Source organism: Lingula anatina, chromosome 6, assembly GCF_051362555.1.
Source record: "Lingula anatina isolate TDL-2025a chromosome 6, LinAna3.0, whole genome shotgun sequence".
Classification (NCBI taxonomy): Eukaryota; Metazoa; Brachiopoda; class Lingulata; order Lingulida; family Lingulidae; genus Lingula; species Lingula anatina.
This window is the reverse complement of record NC_141772.1, coordinates 19,166,552-19,183,489: the sequence shown is the minus strand read 5'-3', so window position 1 is coordinate 19,183,489 and position 16,938 is coordinate 19,166,552. Positions and strand designations below refer to the sequence as shown.

General features: G+C 35.6%; 1 protein-coding gene across 29 annotated transcripts in view; it reads left to right on the top strand.

Moving 5' to 3' along the window:
• LOC112042478 (uncharacterized) overlaps window positions 1-16,938 on the top strand; it is a 169,049-nt gene that overhangs the window by 52,336 nt on the left and 99,775 nt on the right. For 17 of the 29 annotated variants that reach the window (XR_015335251.1, XR_015335239.1, XR_015335238.1 and 14 more), the window contains one exon: window positions 1,039-1,076. The exons of 7 other annotated variants lie outside the window; for them this stretch is intronic. The gene's annotated coding sequence lies outside the window, so the exon portion shown is untranslated. Of the gene's footprint in view, window positions 1-1,038; window positions 1,077-2,106; window positions 2,190-3,351; window positions 3,509-7,134; window positions 7,338-15,881; window positions 15,934-16,938 lie in introns of those variants that run through there. 5 more of the 29 variants (XR_015335268.1, XR_015335263.1, XR_015335256.1 and 2 more) reach the window with 4 other exon arrangements.

Here is a 16,938-nt window from a genome sequence, read left to right as displayed (position 1 = left end):
ACACACACACACACACACACACACACACACACACACACACACACACACACACACACACACACACACACACACACACTTTAAATCTGAAATCTCAATGAATTACTCATCTCTAAGGATTTGAAGTGAGCTTGGAAAAAAGAAAAAAAAAACAGGCAACAAATAAAACAAATAATGTATAAATAAACAATTATTGTCATTCCTTTACCACTGATTCATGGTAGAATTGGTTAGATGTGATATGTATCAAACAGAACTAAACTTTTTTATTTTTACTAGCCGTAAAACCTAGATAAAAATTTGTTTCAGAGTGGACATTTTCCTGAGTCAAAAAAAAAAAAAAAAAAGGGTTTTTTCACCCCGCTCCCCCCCCCCCCATTCCTTCCTGCCAGCAGGTCTCAGACATGGTGTATCTTACACACATGATTGACAGCAAGGTGCATGTGACAGCAACTTAAGCGTTGTGCTCTTGCGCACTATGTGCAATGCCCCATGCACCTTGCAATGCATTATGTATCTGTTACTAGTTTCTTTTCAATCTGAGCATCTGATGACACACTGTTAATAAACAATAAACACTCATTTCTATAGTCCATCTTTCTTAAATATAAAAAAAGGAATTTAAATTATATAAATGTATGTGACTCAACAAAACCGCCGCGCTCAGTTGTATGCCTTGTTTGGAAGGGATTACTCAATATTTCTGTTTCCCCATGTCCCTCTGTATTTGCATGTGTGCAGGAAATGGTCTTAATCTGAAAGACTGAGATCATTTAAGGTGCACTAGTACTCCCCTCCTCCTGTTTTTTCAACATATCAGGCCCCATCTGTTTCTATCTTAAGAAATGCTTTTTCTTCATCAAGTGCATCTAATGTGTTTAAATGTCACTAATCTATCCCTAGTTCAAAAGGTCAGTTATAGATATCATATCATGTAAATATTTACTTCTTTTCTGTACCAGTCCATCTAAGGGGTGACTTTAGTACTGTTTATTCCAAGTGTTGTGTACTTTGCCTGACCTGTTTTGTTTTTGTTTACAGGTGTGAGAAGTGGGCAAAGGGGAGGCAATACACTGATGGTGAGTTTTTAGTTTTCGTTTTTCTCAATAGATGGAAGCACCTTATTTGAGAATGTGTGGGTGGGGTTAATGCTTTGGATTATGCTGTGCATATCATATTACAGTGAAATAAAATTATAGAATTTTTTTTTTTTTAGTTATAGATGTAAGATGTTAAACTGACCAACAAGGACAAAGTGTTAATTTTGGCTTTGTTTCATGCCACCATAATTTTGAAGCATTCCATGAAGAACTAATAGTTACCACCTCTCTAAACGCTGGTGGCAGGAAAAGTTGCACATTATTTGATTGTAGTGATCAGTAAAAATAGTATGATTAAGGTAGTTTCTGCACCAATGTTGCACTTGTACTTGATCTTAAAATGCAGTGCGGCATTTGAAGAACATTATGACATTGCAATTCTTCATTAATTGCATCCTAAGAAATGGCTGCAGAATGGAAGAGACTGATTTTATCTACAACTGTTTTAAGTTTTTGATGAATAGATGTTATACATTACATATTGACTGCAGATATTTGTAGCCAGCCTCTTTGCTCTCATCTCCCCCCTCCAAGTAATAATAAATAAATAAATAAATAAATAAATAAATAAATAAATAAATAAATATTAGCCTTGATCAAAGTTAGAGGTGGGAGAGAAGTAACTACATGGGGCTGCTTAAAATTTTTTGGACTAAATACATGTAGGCTTGTGCAGAAATTTCTACTACGTGGTATCATAAACATCCTTGTCAATACATAACAAGGGTTTAAAGTCCATGTTATTTTCCTCGTGAATACTCGACATGTTAAGCGAGAAAAAAGCGGATTTATCCAGTTAGGAATACTTGGCACATATGTATGTTTGAATTACTCTCAACCTAGTTAGTTAAAAATGAGGGATCAGAATAGCATTAATTAAGCAACTTGTATGGGATTAAAATGTTTATGATTAGAAGCAGCTCTAGGTATTTTGGGGGTGAGATACTGAAGGAAAGTTAAGGAGAAGGGGAGGGGCATACATATGTAAGAAGGGGGAAAGGTGGGTGGAGTTTTGGGGTGTTAGACCCCATTCTGAATAGGGGACTAGCTAGCCCAAGGGACATTAGAATATGGACGGACATTAGAATATTAGTAAATCACAAGGAGATCCAGAGGTCTAATTATAAGGAAGGGAAAGGAAAGTGGGATGGGAATTATAGCTAACAAGAATTCACAGTATATATCATTACACAACAACCTATTTAGATGCAGTTCATAAAATCAACTTAGTGAAAACAGTGCAGCTGAAATTCATGATTTTTAGCTGGCATTTGTGAATACTAATTTCAAAAACATGTACCTGGTACGGTACGGTAACATGTACGTAGGAACGGATGTTGCATTTGGTTTAATGTGATAATTGTGATAATTCAATTTCATTGATAGAGGGGAGAATAAATAACGTTGTACATGTGTAGATGTTTTGTATATGATCAGAAATCCAGTCCAATCCAGTTTGTTCCTGGGTATCCATTAACTCTCTGGAGGCAGTTAACTGTATGTGTAGCCTTCAGAACAGGAGTTCACAACATTGTAATGTCATGGTGTTGTTGTTATGTGAAACTTACTAGCTGGCAAAGTAGGAGATCTAGAACAGCAACAGGGTCTAGGCAGGGGACAGTGAAACCATTGCTTAAATTTTACATGTACATGTAACCGAAGATGTTATTTTATTAAAATGATTTTGGGGAAGGGTGGTTGGGGGAGGAGAGGTTAAGGATATTATTCAAGATTATTTCAGTAACACTCTTACAGAATGTTAGCCTTTATGTCTGTCTTGATGTTGGAAGTGAGACATTACATCATACATCATATTGGCTTCTTGCAAATACATCTCCCATATTCAGAGTTGTAAGGAGAATGATATCATAACATTCCGCTTATGCTTAGGATACCAGTGAAAGTTACTAAGTTTAGTTTTAAGTGAAAGTGAGCCTGTGAAGACAAAAAAGATGCTGTGAAGTATTTATTTAAATGATAACAAAGATTTTAAAAGAGAGTTGCCTGTCCTGGAGGTAGCTATCTCTCCATGTCAAAACAGTTTTGTGCAACTTGTCAGTACAAAAAAAGTTTTTAATAAGTTAAAAGTAAAAGAATAATGAGTAAATCAAATAAGCAAAAGGAAAAATATGAGGAAGTTGTTATTTTGACATATCCATTTACCCCGACTTGTTTCTGATAAGTTAAAAATCAAGGAAGTTGAGAACTTGTCATGATGTTTTTATGAAATATTTGTTTTTCCTTTTTGTTATAGTGTTCATGGGACTGAACTGCACTGCCTTCTGATGTCTTAGACCCCATTCAGAACAGCAGATTAACCAGTCCACGGCTCAAATATGGCTATACACTAAAAAGCTTGCCGTCTAATCCACTAATAGACAATGAATAGATTCCCCTCGTGGATTATGTAACAAGCATTCAAGTGGGTCAGCCATATTTGATCCATGGATTAGTTAGTTCACTGTTCTGAATGCGGCCTTAGGTCACATTCAGAACAGTGGACTAAGTAGTCTGCGGGTCAAATATGGCCGACCCACTAAAAAGCTTGAAGTCTTAATAATATAATTTATTCAGTTTTTCAAGGCCTCTGGCCCATAGTACATGATAATAATAATAATAATAATAATAAAGTCCGTGAGAAGTATTAAGAATTATTAATTTTTTGTCAGTGATCTAAAATTTCTTTTCTTAATAAAAAAGCATTAAATATATAAACAGCTAAACTAGATATTAAATTTGTGTTTTTTGTGTTCATTAATCTTAAAAAACTTTCTTTAGTAGGGTTGAAGTCTTATCTGCTAATAGACACTGAATATATTCTCATAGTATAGGAAGTATTCAAGTGGGTTTGCTATATTTGACCCTCTCTTCTGAATGCGGCCTTAAGTTCCTGTATTGTTTGTTACGTACTTCATCCCAGCAGGAGGATGAGCTTTGGACTGTTGCTTGTTTTTACATGGAAATAAATGTGATGCAACACTGGAAAATAATGGTTATGATATGGTTCAGATTGGGAAGGGAGGGCATGATGCCAGTTTCTTGCAGTTGTGAATTGTTCAAAATTATTGTGTTATGATTGATTGTGTGCACACTTATTCATTAAGTCTCTGCATGATCTTTTTAATCTTATTTCGCTTCTGAATTAGTTGTACTTTGTTGTTCTGTAAGGATCTTAATAGAATAAAGGTTTAAATAAAGAAATAAATTAATAACGATCCAATATAAAGTATTATTATTATTATTATTATTATTATTATTATTATTATTATTATTATTATTATTATTATTAAGGCCTACAGGTTTAGTAAATAAATGGAATTGTTGTAGTAAATGCTAAAAAATTCCACAGCATGAACTAAGCAATTATATCTTAAATTAGTGCTAGGTGCTTGTATTGTCCTTGTAATATCATTATGGAGCATATATGAGGGTCTGGAATACAAGTATCTACATCATGCTGCAGGGTAGAATGTTTTGTTTAAATTGTAGATATCACAAAGCTGTACAATGACACATTGTTGCACACTGGCAATGAGCATATACATGTAGCAAGACCTGGTTTAGATTTAAGGCCAGGGAAAACGTTGTGATCAAAAGAGCAGTATTCATGTTGGAAAAGATTTGACTTGTAACACCAGGAAGTGAATTGTTTTACTGTAACCCCCATTTGTATATTACCATTGTAAACCTGCCCACATATATAGGGACAGAAAAGCTTGATGGGGGACATTTCTTCGGCTATTGCAATCAATTTTTTAATCGTTTTTTCTCAGTATGACAGGTTGTTTTAACCTTGCTTGCCCTTGAGCAGTTCCTTGAATCTAGCGCATTGACTTCAACTTGACATACATCTTTGACAAACTAAATTTCAGTCCTTCGAATTCATAGAATATCGAACACTTGCTGTCACGTACGTTATCAAATACATAATATATATTATATTTCATTATAAATTCAAAATTCCTGAAATGTATTTAATATTTCATTTTATTTCCAAATACCTCATTAATATCTAGCACATTGTGCAGACTCCTTGGAAATAGAATAAAGAGCATGAATTTGTACAGAACATGTTTGTGGTTGAGAAAGGATGAGCCTTGTACTTCTGCCTTTGTTTGGATTGTATGTAGAAGGGCATTGCATACTGTTTGCATGTACCTGCCTGCAGGAATATCTTCTGTATTTAAATGCATCATATGTCATACATTTGGACAGTCCCTCTAACATGCATGGGTGTTAAGTTCTTAGTTATTTTTAAACAAATGGAACAGTAATGGTTTACCACCATTCCATTGAAGAATTGTTAAATTTGTTAAATACCTTTTCTGAACATAAGCTAATGCTTAAACAGTGTCCTATACAGGATTTTTATGCCAAATGCCTTTTTTAGGGAGGAAAAAAAAAACAAATTTCTCGTTTTTGAATCATTCCTTGACCTGTCCTTGTTCACTTGCACAAGTGGTTTAACGTTTTGTACCATTTTTGTAACGTTTTGAGTTGAAAAACCCTGTCTCTGAACAAATCATGATTCATTTAGACCACCATGTCTTCCTGACATTTCAGCAGGAGATATTGACATACATGTAGTTACTAAAATTTATTTGATGGGTTTAATCACTTTTTAGGCCTGAATCAAATAAGAGGTAAATCGCCTTGCAGGATATTTGGATCTTTTTTAAAATATTGGAATTTTGGACATTTTCAAATATTTATAGTACACCGTTAAGAACAGATAGCAAATGTAATACCTCTGTTCTCTGTGTTCTCCATAGTTCGTCTATATAGATGCAGTTTTCAGTACTAGTCAAGGACAGGGACAGGAGATGGGGGGGGGGGGGAGAAAAGAAGGTTGTTTCAAGGTTGGTCGGCCTGTTTACATTGCAGAGACACTACAATAGCTTCATGTTTTGGTTTATACCTAAAAAAGCCACAACTGCTGAAGGACACGTACTCTGGTTCACATTTGGTGTTTGGAATGGGATACCTTGCAAGGAGAGAACCCCTGGGAGTTGCATGCAGAGTGAATGTCACAATAGTTTGTCTGGATGCTGCTCATTTTCCTACTTTTTGGAATCTGTTCTTGTTATTACACAGGGAATTATTAAGGGGGATTAGATGGGGGAGGGAAGGGGGTTGGCAATTGTCAGTAAATTGCAATGGACCTTCCAGTAAAGTCAAAGGGTTGTCATAGGATCCCTCTCACTCTTAAAGGCACTCAACAAGCATAAGTGGGTGGAGTATACCTGGATGATGATTAAAGGAAAATTGCTGTCATTTTCAGTAAAGGTAGCTTTTTTACTTAAATAGAGATTTAACACACATAATATGCTATTATGGATGGCCCAAGGGGCAGATTGTTGGTTACCACCTGGTATCTTTTGGTCCCATATTTGTATCACAAGTGTTGTAGTGTGTCTTAAGTAAGTCTAAAGGCAATGAAAGGTAGAGAATATATAGTAATATAATTGAATGAGCTTAATGAAGGGTTGGGGTGGGGGGGGGGGGGGGGTTAATGCAAAGTCATCATGATTATAATGATCAAATATGACTATTTTTCCTCTGAAACAGATACCAATGGACTGGGGCATTAAAGGGTAATTACAAGTATTATTAAGGACATTGTTGTAAGTACTTGTCTAACAGATGTTATGCCATATGGTGTGGCTGGTATGCTCTTAAAAGACTTCATTACAAGAGGACTGTTCTACAACGGAAGTCAGCCCCACTTTCTAGCATTTTAAATATAATGTTGGGGGGGGGATGCAAAGCCCCATCAGCATTGGTCATACTTGCCCGCTTGTGAACCTGAAATGGAGATGTAACAACCTTTTAATAGTGTTAAAATCAAATAATTTACGAAGTCAGACCAAGACTGTAAATTAGCTTTGAGTCTCCCAGAAACTTTGTCATTTAATGACGCAAAAGCAAATGAATTTCTAGGCTGTTGAACACTGGAGTAGAATTGACAGATGCTTTTCTCATCAAACCTTATACCATCACTTGCTATCTTTGAATGACTGTTCCTGTTTACTTTGTATGTTACTAAAACTATCAGGAAAAATATATAGATAGCCATATGGTATGTTCTGGTTCTTGCCTTGTATAAGATCAATACACTGAAGGACAGATAGGACCATAGGGACAGCTAGGGACTACTTTAAGATTGAAAGTTACTTTAGGACAGAGACTTGGGGAGCATGTGTCTAGCGTTCCAGATTGCAATCAAGTGATCTTATCCAGGTTAGACTGAAACCTAATTTTGTCTGCATGCACGCCAGTAAGAAATCTGGTATTCTTGCACTTTGATAGGGCTTGTTGCACCAATATTAGGTATCAAGTCTTGGATCAATTCATAATCCAACATAGTTCTGTTTCAAAACTGTCCCAGTCCCTGCAAAGTACCCGCTCACCCTGCCTTCCTGCTATCACCCCCTGCAGCAGACAGCACACAGCTTGGCATACCACTCCTCTCTGTCTGTATTTGCTCATTCTTACTCAGCTGGGCCAAATCGGTGTCTGACTCCTCCCCTTCCCCAATCACATACCCCCCCGGACTTATCCAAGAAAGGTAAATTTGCACAAACTGGCATGTTAGATATTTGCCCTCTACCTACCCTACCCCACCCCCTTACTCCCCTGGTCCCATCCCCCCCTGGACTTCTTCCAAGAAAGGTAAACATTCCTGGCTCAATAGTACACACAGCCATTTATCGGCTGAATGTAGATAGTGATATCGATGTTTTACTTGTCACTAGGTGCAAATGTGTATCATAGTACATTGTATCTTTGGAGCTGATTTCTGACCTCTCCTATTTTTGCTCTTTGAACCCCGCATCCCCTTCCCCATTATATTTTCCCATGGGTAATGCACACTTGCATTGCTTGCTAAGAAATGTACTTTAAAAACAACAGCAGTCAGTTTTTGTACTCTCAAGATCTGTATCTTTATATTTTTTAAAAAATGCTGGTGGATCATTATCACATTTGTTTGATATAGGCGCAGTGTACTTTAGTTGTAGTTGGATATCAGATTGTAAAACCCAGATTTTATTCTAAAAACTCTCCGACCATTATTATTATGTTTTATTGTTACTGTCATCATCATAATCGTTATCATTAATATTCTATCAAATTTACAGAAGAGTATGAAGGGGATGAATGGCACGCATGACCCCTTAGTAACAGTAACTTATCAGAAAGTAAACAGTTGCGCATATTTCAGTAGTACTTCTACCTCTGGGTTAATTAGGGTCACGATGTCGGGATTCTTGCAATTGTAGGCTAATAATGCTGAATTTAAACATGATTTCAAGGAATTTATATCTCAGAATAGTTGTTTGTTAATTGTTATTCATAAAATTTGAATAATAGATTCTAAATGGTGACTTACTGGGTTCAAGTTCAAATTTTTTATTGTTGTTGTGTGCATAATTAAAATTTTGGAAAATTCTGAAGCAATGAAATGTTTGGAATAAGTGAGGCTTTGTTTTTATATGTTATTTAGCATCTTTTGCCCTTTGCCATTACTTCTTTAGTACTGACAAACTTTGGTAGGAGACATGTTTATATTTAGATGAGGATCTGGTGACTGTTATGCATGTATGATTTAATGAAGACAAACGACTGGGCACTCAGTATTGATACGAGACGCCTGAATCCAATTTTTCGGGTCAGTTTGTGACATTTTATTTTAAAAATCAACACTATCTTCTATACTAGTAATTTTATTTTGACAGTAAATATGTATAGCCATATATTTTACATGTAGCCAATACAACTACTTTACGTACATGATAACTTCATTTCCAATCTTATCAGAGGAATCCACAGTGGCCGATGAACTATTATTTGACCAAAGGCAGTGTTACATCAGAGTCTTGTGACTATATGTAGGACATAAATACTTAAGTTCAAACTGATTTTGATATTCTGCTCACATGTGACAGAACACATGGCATGGCCGGCTGGTACCTTTGGCATCTTACATTAGTATGATATTGTTTGATCACAATCTCGTGATTTTTATTCATAGAGTCCAACCCAACATATTGTGAATGATTGAATTGGCATTTAAACTGTAGACAATGGTACATGTATTTTTATTGATCTTGTGACTGTTTGCGTGATAAAAACTTTGTGACTGAATAACTGGTTTAATTCGCCCTCTTGTCAGAAGGGGCACACACTTCTCTTTGAAGGTGTACAATGAGCATTTGACTTATAGAAAATATTATTTTACGGAAAATTTGAACACTTTTCTTGTCATTGCCAATTTACACTATCTAAGACCGTTGACAAAATTTCAATCCACTAGACCATTTTTGAGTTTTTAATTTTAGTGATTATTAAAGGTGTCTACACTCCTTATGATTAGTTATATGACCTCTGATGTGGGGTTTAGGGGCCAAATGGCACTCTTGAAGTTATGTTTACTTAAATTTAGTCTTACAGAACTCTGATCCCTTACCAGCTAATTAAAGTTCGGCTAATTGAAGTTCGTATTTGACCACTATATATGGACATGCATGTGACCCAATGCATATGCCAAGATGAATTGAGGCCCAGTGAACTGATACTCTTAGAAACAGTCTAGAAACAGTGATCCATTGCTTTTGTTTATGTTGGTTTGTGATTTGATTGCTCCTTGACCAACAGATAAAGGTCACATGGATACTTCAGGTGACCAGTTTGGACTTGAAATCATGACCATATGACTGGACATGTGGCTGGACATGTGGCTTGGTGTTCAATTATTAATTTGTACTTTTAATATCTATTTGTGACCCAATCATTTCTTTGTACAAAACACTAATATAATAGCACATGTTATTGTGAAAGTTCGCGACATGTTTTATTTGATTGTAATAGCATATTGAATAAAGGTACACTGCAATAGTTAGAAACACGATCTTTGGTACACCATCAGGTGGCGCCCCTAGTGGAAGATGATGAAACTACACTTATGTATTAATGGCTTAATACAGTACATGTGTCGGTGAAGAAGACTGTTTCTTAACTGTTTTAAATTATTGACTGTCACTGGATTAAGATTTGTCAGCAAGAGTTTATGCAATCAACTTTTGACTGATTGCAGTCTGTAGAATGGTTGAATGATATGGATTTGCATTGTACCAGAATATCTTATTTATACTACTTATTATGAAAACATTTAAGATTTACAGTGCATGATACAAGGGCCTCAGTAATAATATGCCTTATTGGAACACTTGACTTCCTATCAGAAGTAAAAGACCACTTCATTCAGATAAAGCTTTTGCTTTCCTTTAAGGATATGACTTGAAGAGATTTCTGTGTAAAATGAAGAAGGTGGTGTTTGCATTTGGAAAAAAGTGTCAATAGATTGAAACTAGTAAGATTTCCTTTTTTTTAAAGGTATATTGTTCAGACTATCCACAAAAAAGAAAAAGAATTCAATTATTTTTAACACTGCTGCTCTAACTTTATCAGTAATAGTATGTGCACTATGTTGATAGTTGTAGAGGTCGCAAAATAAACAACTGATAACTAGAATTCTGTTATCTGTCATTCTAGTTGGAAACTCAAATTCCAGGGTCATTGACCCCCTTTGGTTTGTGTAATGTGTCCAGGATGTACATGCATGTATGCGCACACACACACGGACACGTGCACGCACGCACGCACACATGCAAATTGAGGACAATAAACAATATGAATGTTATTGTTAGTGTTTTTTTATAATGACTAACGATATTAAATGCTGCACATTTCATTTAACACTGGCTTTACTGTTTTGTAATCTGTTAATGGTATTGCTCATTAAATATTGATCCACTATAGATTTGAGTCGATGGGGGGTACGCGCTGACAGATTTTACCTGAGAAAGTCTTTTTTTAGAAGCTACAGATATACATAACTTGTAAATGGTTGAAATGAAACATGACTGGCTGGTTTATGACATTAAGAATAACTGCAGAGTAGACTTTTGTTTACTTAATGTATGAAGGAAAATTTTTTAGGGATTTTGATGTAAGGGTATGCAGTTTGTTGATGTCCTACACTGTAAATACATTTTCTTCTTTTATTGGCTTGCTACTATGGGGCAGTTTTTCTGAGAAAATGGTTAGATTTAAGTCTCATTTTGCAGATTATGCAGTCTCCAGTTATTCCATATATTTATTTTAGATTATCTACCTACATAATTGTTTGCTTCCTCCCACCTGTTGCTTTTAGTGGTAAAAAATATCTGGAAATTTAATTACATGTCTGAAATATATATATACATATATCTGAAAAATATTTATAATTGATGTTAGAGGAACTGCTGTTTCTACATCATTCGCCACTTTGTCCGCTATGGCGGGTAATCTGTTCTTCAATTAGATATCTCAAAATATTCTTTTAGGCTTGTAACATGCACTGCCATTGGACAGTTTTACAACTGCCACGATAAGCAAACATGCCCACGTAGAGCTTTGTTGACACAGCGTAAAACATTTCCAGAAATAACGCTTTGCTGAATCAATACATTCAAGGGCGTGTTTACTTATCTGTTTAACACAGTTCTTTTAATCTGCTTTTCACGATCACTGAATACTGTTGAATACTACTGGCCATGCATGAGACTTTCACACCTGCTCCCCCCCCCCCCCCCCCCCCAATACATTTCTGAATTATTTAGGTAAAGTTAGATCTACATGTTTCCGTTTTTGTCTCCAGACTATACCCTGTAGTATTCTGAACTTAAAACATACTCCCAAGGGGCAGTGAACCTTTTTTAGGGGTTGGGATTTTTCACTGAGCCTTAAAATAAATCAGATTTGGAGGCTACTAAATTGGTGCAATTTCATACTGAAATGTTTCATTTTGAAAATGATTTGTTCTGATGTTAGGCATTTATATGTATTTCATACTCTATCAAAGTTTGATGATGAAATTTACAGTGTGAAAAAATTATCAGGAATGGATTTCTCAATTAGGCAGCTGCTGAAAGCAGAAAATGCTAATCAATAGACATATTTTTTTGTAATCTAATCATTTAGTTGTTGTCCATATGTTGGTCAACACCCTGTTGTTATAATTAGAAATGTTCAATGTTTGTTTCCATGGAATCAATATATTTTTGCAAAAAGGCCTAGAGAAATATACTTACTCATTCTTTTAGTTCACATGGTATTGAAAAGGCTCATATTATAATCTGAATGCTGTTGCAATAATAACATGTCTAAAGTCCATAGTAAAGAGTCCATAGTAAAGATAAAAAATATACTTCCTTTGTGATCCTTAATTTTCAAATTGTATGCATTTTTATCTTTTTTTTACCATAGTTTTGAATATTATAATTTTGGAGTAATTATATCTAAAGTTATATAATATAATTGCATATTTCAAAAATGAAAAAAAAAAGAGGTTGGTCAAAAACTGTAACAAAAAGAGGCCTATGCAAACACTTGTCATTTTTCTGTCAGAAGTCTTTTAGGCCAAGCACACATTGGGGAGGGGGGGGGGGTATTAAGGGGACGTGTCAGCCTCAAACGAGATGAAGCACTATGTGATGTAATGTGAGACTAGAAACACAAGAATTTCTATGAGGTGTGCTAAACTTTTAAGCAATAAGGGCAAAACTGTATGCATTAGTTGGGACTGTCATCTAAGAAGCTAACAGGTTATGGCTTTTTTAAAATGCATATATCTATAAATGATTTATATTTGCCCTTTTCTTCTTTTAGTCCTGTTATTTCTTGGATTTCGTAATTATTTGCATACGGCAGCCAGAATAGACACAAGATGGATGCATGCAGATTTTCTCTTTTCATAAAAAAAGCATTTCATGTAGAATTACTTAAATATGAAAACATAAAATATTGCTCAACATTTGCCACCAGTGGTGATTATGGTTAATAAATTAATAGTGCTTGTTGGCTAACATTTTAAAAAATTCACTTGTTTTTGTGTTTTGTTTTTCGAACATTCTGATATCTGTTGTGGAATTACATGTTTTGTTATAATGTGGGCCAAGGTTGATAATAGATAATGCTGAAATGTACTTTTGATGACCAGGATAATGTTGCTAAAAGGTTAACATGTTGCATGTAAGTATGTAATCTTCATTGGAGAAATGCGTGATTAGATATGGCCATGATTAAATTTTTAAGCAGAAAATGTTTGTTTTTCACATGAATGACATATTTTGTACTTTTATTAGAATGTATTAATTGAACACTGTATTTGCTAAGATCTTTGATTGTGGATTTTGTATGTCCCTTGTGTTTATTGTTGCAGGCCAGGTTTAAAATTGGCCTAGGCCAAATTAAAGTTTTAATTTTGCCTAGGCCAAATTAAAATCATACTGGGCAAGATTAAAATCTGTCCTGGTAAGATTGAAATTTCAGTGTTGCAAAAGAAATATAAAGTGAATATCATTGTGAAAATAGTAAAAACACATTACATAGCAGTCAAATTATAGGAACAATAATGTTTAATTCACCATAAACTTAAGGTTTAAGATTTCATGACCATTTTTGATGCATCCTGAAAATAATCTTAACTGAATGTATATATCAAGAAATATACCATATGATGGAAATCTACATCTCTTAAGTTTTAATCTCAGAATTTAGCAGCATTAGCAAGGGTTTTACATTTTGGTTTCTTTGGATCTTATGAAACCTGCTTATTTAACCATAATTAAAGACAATATGTCTGGTCTCCCTCTCCCCCTCTCAAAATCATACCATGGTCATCAATATATGTGAATGAAACCCATTTGCCTCACCTATTTGCCTCAAAATAGAAAGCATGTGGGAGGTTTCATTACATTTGTCAGAGCAAATAGAAGTGTCTGATTGCCAATGTCTGTGCACTTCAATGAAGTGAAGAGAGTGTGGGAAGAGACAGGATCTCTTGTTCTTAAGATTTCTTTAATGTTCCCAGACATGTGAGATTATTCCCTGAAATCACAGAATTTGCCGAACTTTTTTTGTTCAAGTGATGGCTGCCCCTGGATCCCTGGCAGATTAAGTGTTTGGTCCCTTGATAAATGTTAATTCACAGATTTAGAAAAAAAGAGGGGGAGGGAGAGAGAGTGGGAGGGATTTTTTATCAAAGTGAGTTAAGGTGATTTTGGGGTAGACTGGATATTTGAGGTTTTATTAATTGTCCCAGAGGAGTCACTACCCTTTTAAAACTGCTCAGTTTTTGGTTGAAATGAGGAAAACCCAAAGGATGTTTAAAAAAAGAATGGGAATGGAGTGAAGAATGCTGTTGCAGTTATAGATTCTACTGAACTTTGAAGATCGTGGTTTTAGTCAAAATAATGCAATTTTTGTGGGTGTTAAATGCCATTAATAAGACCCTTAAGAATTTGCATTCATTTCTTTTCTCTGGTGATATTGGCAATGTATTCTGAATGTTCCCAGAAAGCAATTATTTTGAAAGCACAATTGAGTGTATAAAATTGTATGTGTATTTTTACTTTATAAATCAGGATAATAAATCATTTTAAAGATATGTGAACATTGTAATGAATAGGTGTTATATTAATTTCAACCCACTGAGTCCGAGAATGCCATTATGTTGTATTTTTTTACTTCATTCAGCTCCAACATACTGCCTGATAGGATTTTAGCACATGGGGAATGTTGATAGCTTTGAACATAATGAATAAAGCATATTTCCTTAAGTAATGTCGTATTTAGTACTATCTAAAAAGTGATCATTCAAGAGTTTGGAAATAAATGAAGGCATAATTCTATCTGTCATAATGTTTACATTTGTCAGTGAATAAGTAAAGTAATGAATATTGACAAAATAAAACGTTAGAGCAAGTGATGAAGTGTTTAAAATTTGTTAGTCAATAAAAAAAAGCTGAAAGGTTTCATTGAAATTGTTTTTGCCAATGAATATTGCATGTCTACCATGCCTGTGGTCTGAAAATGCATTGCATGTCTTCCTTTCCCCAGCTCCCATGAGAGCATTCAGAACAACAAAATAACAGATTCACGGATCAAATATGGCGACCCACTCAAAAGCTTGCCGCTGAATTCCCATTTAGACACTGAATAGATTCCCCATGGGATTACATAACAACCATTCAAGTGGGTCGCAGGGGCGGATCCAGAGCTATTTACTGACAGTCTTCCAAATTATCTTTGTTGATTCATCCTCCAATTTTGACCGTCTTCCAACAGAAAAAATTAGATACCCGTCAATGTAAACTTGAAAATCTGACCGTCTTCCGGAAGACCCAGAAGACGGCCTAAATCCGCCCCTGGGTCGGCCATATTATACCCCTGGATCAGTCAGTCATCTGTTCTGAATGCGGTCTATGTCATTTAAAGTGCTTACTCTGATTGGAAATTCTTTCCCACGCTAATTTTTTATTCAGTAAATATGAATACAGTGCATCGATCTTTTTTTCATGAATACTTAATTCTGTTTACTATCCACTTTTCTAGACATTTAAAAAAGTCATTTCATGATGATGGGCTACTCACAGATGTATACTAATTGCTATGATATGATGTAGACTGAAGGAGGATATAGTATTAAGAGACAGTTGATGTATATTCAAATCAGTGAAAAGGATATTTATTTACATATATATTTTAGCAGTATCCTGAAGCCATGTCTTTTATTGATGTAGTTCTGTAGCTTACTGAAATATCTTGTTTGGAAATGGTTGTATCTCTGCATGACGTACCTTTTGTTTTTCCTATTGATGTCAGAAGAAATGTGTATGCTCCTTTGACAATAGCTTAAGAAAACAACTGATAATTTGCCAGTTAATGTAACATATGCTTATAGTCAGACTTCAGCAAAGAATCACCTGGCTCTGTGGCAGATATGACTTCTCTGGTAAAGTATCAGTCTATTTCTACAGCAACTGACAAAAACATCATTTTGATTGAAAATATATAGCTGGTTAATCTTTTCTACATACTGGTTTCATTAAGATTCTTGGCTAGAAACTGAGGAAGGAAAATTTAGGAGGATATCTTCAAACCTACAGCATGTAGGTGCTCAGTTTTAAAGAACCTAGTATTTGCAAGTATAGCCATTTTGTGTTTTTTAATAGCTAACTGCCTCATAGGTTCAGAGCACTAGAACATGTCTGTCTTTATTGTCTTGGTGTATCAAAACACTAGAACAGGTCTATCCTTACTGCCTCAGTGGCTCAGAACACTATAACAGGTCTGTCCTTGCTGCCTCAGTGGTTCAGAACACTAGAACAGGTTTGCCCTTTATGTCCCAGTGGCTCAGAACATTAGAACAGGTTTGCCCTTTCTGTCCCAGTGGCTCAGAACACTAGAGCAGGTCTGCCCTTATTGCCTCAGTGGCTCAGAACACTAGAACAGGTCTGTCCTTACTGCCTCAGTGGCTCAGAACACTAGAACAGGTCTGACTTTACTGCCTCAGTGGTTCAGAACACTAGAACAGGTCTGTCCTAACTGCCCCAGTGGTTCAGAACACTAGAACAGATCTGTCCTTACTGCCTCAGTGGTTCAGAACACTAGAACAGGTCTGTCCTTACTGCCTCAGTGGCTCAGAACACTAGAACAGGTCTGTCCTTATTGCCTCAGTGGTTCAGAACACTAGAACAGGTCTGTCCTTACTGCCTCAGTGGCTCAGAACACTAGAACAGGTCTGTCCTTATTGCCTCAGTGGTTCAGAACACTAGAACAGGTCTGTCCTTACTGCCTCAGTGGGTTCAGAACACTAGAACAGGTCTGTCCTAACTGCCTCAGTGGCTCAGAACACTAGAACAAGTCTGTACTTACTGCCTCAGTGGCTCAGAACACTAGAACAGGTCTGCCCTTATTGCCTCAGTAGTTCAGAACACTAGAACAGGTCTGACTTTAC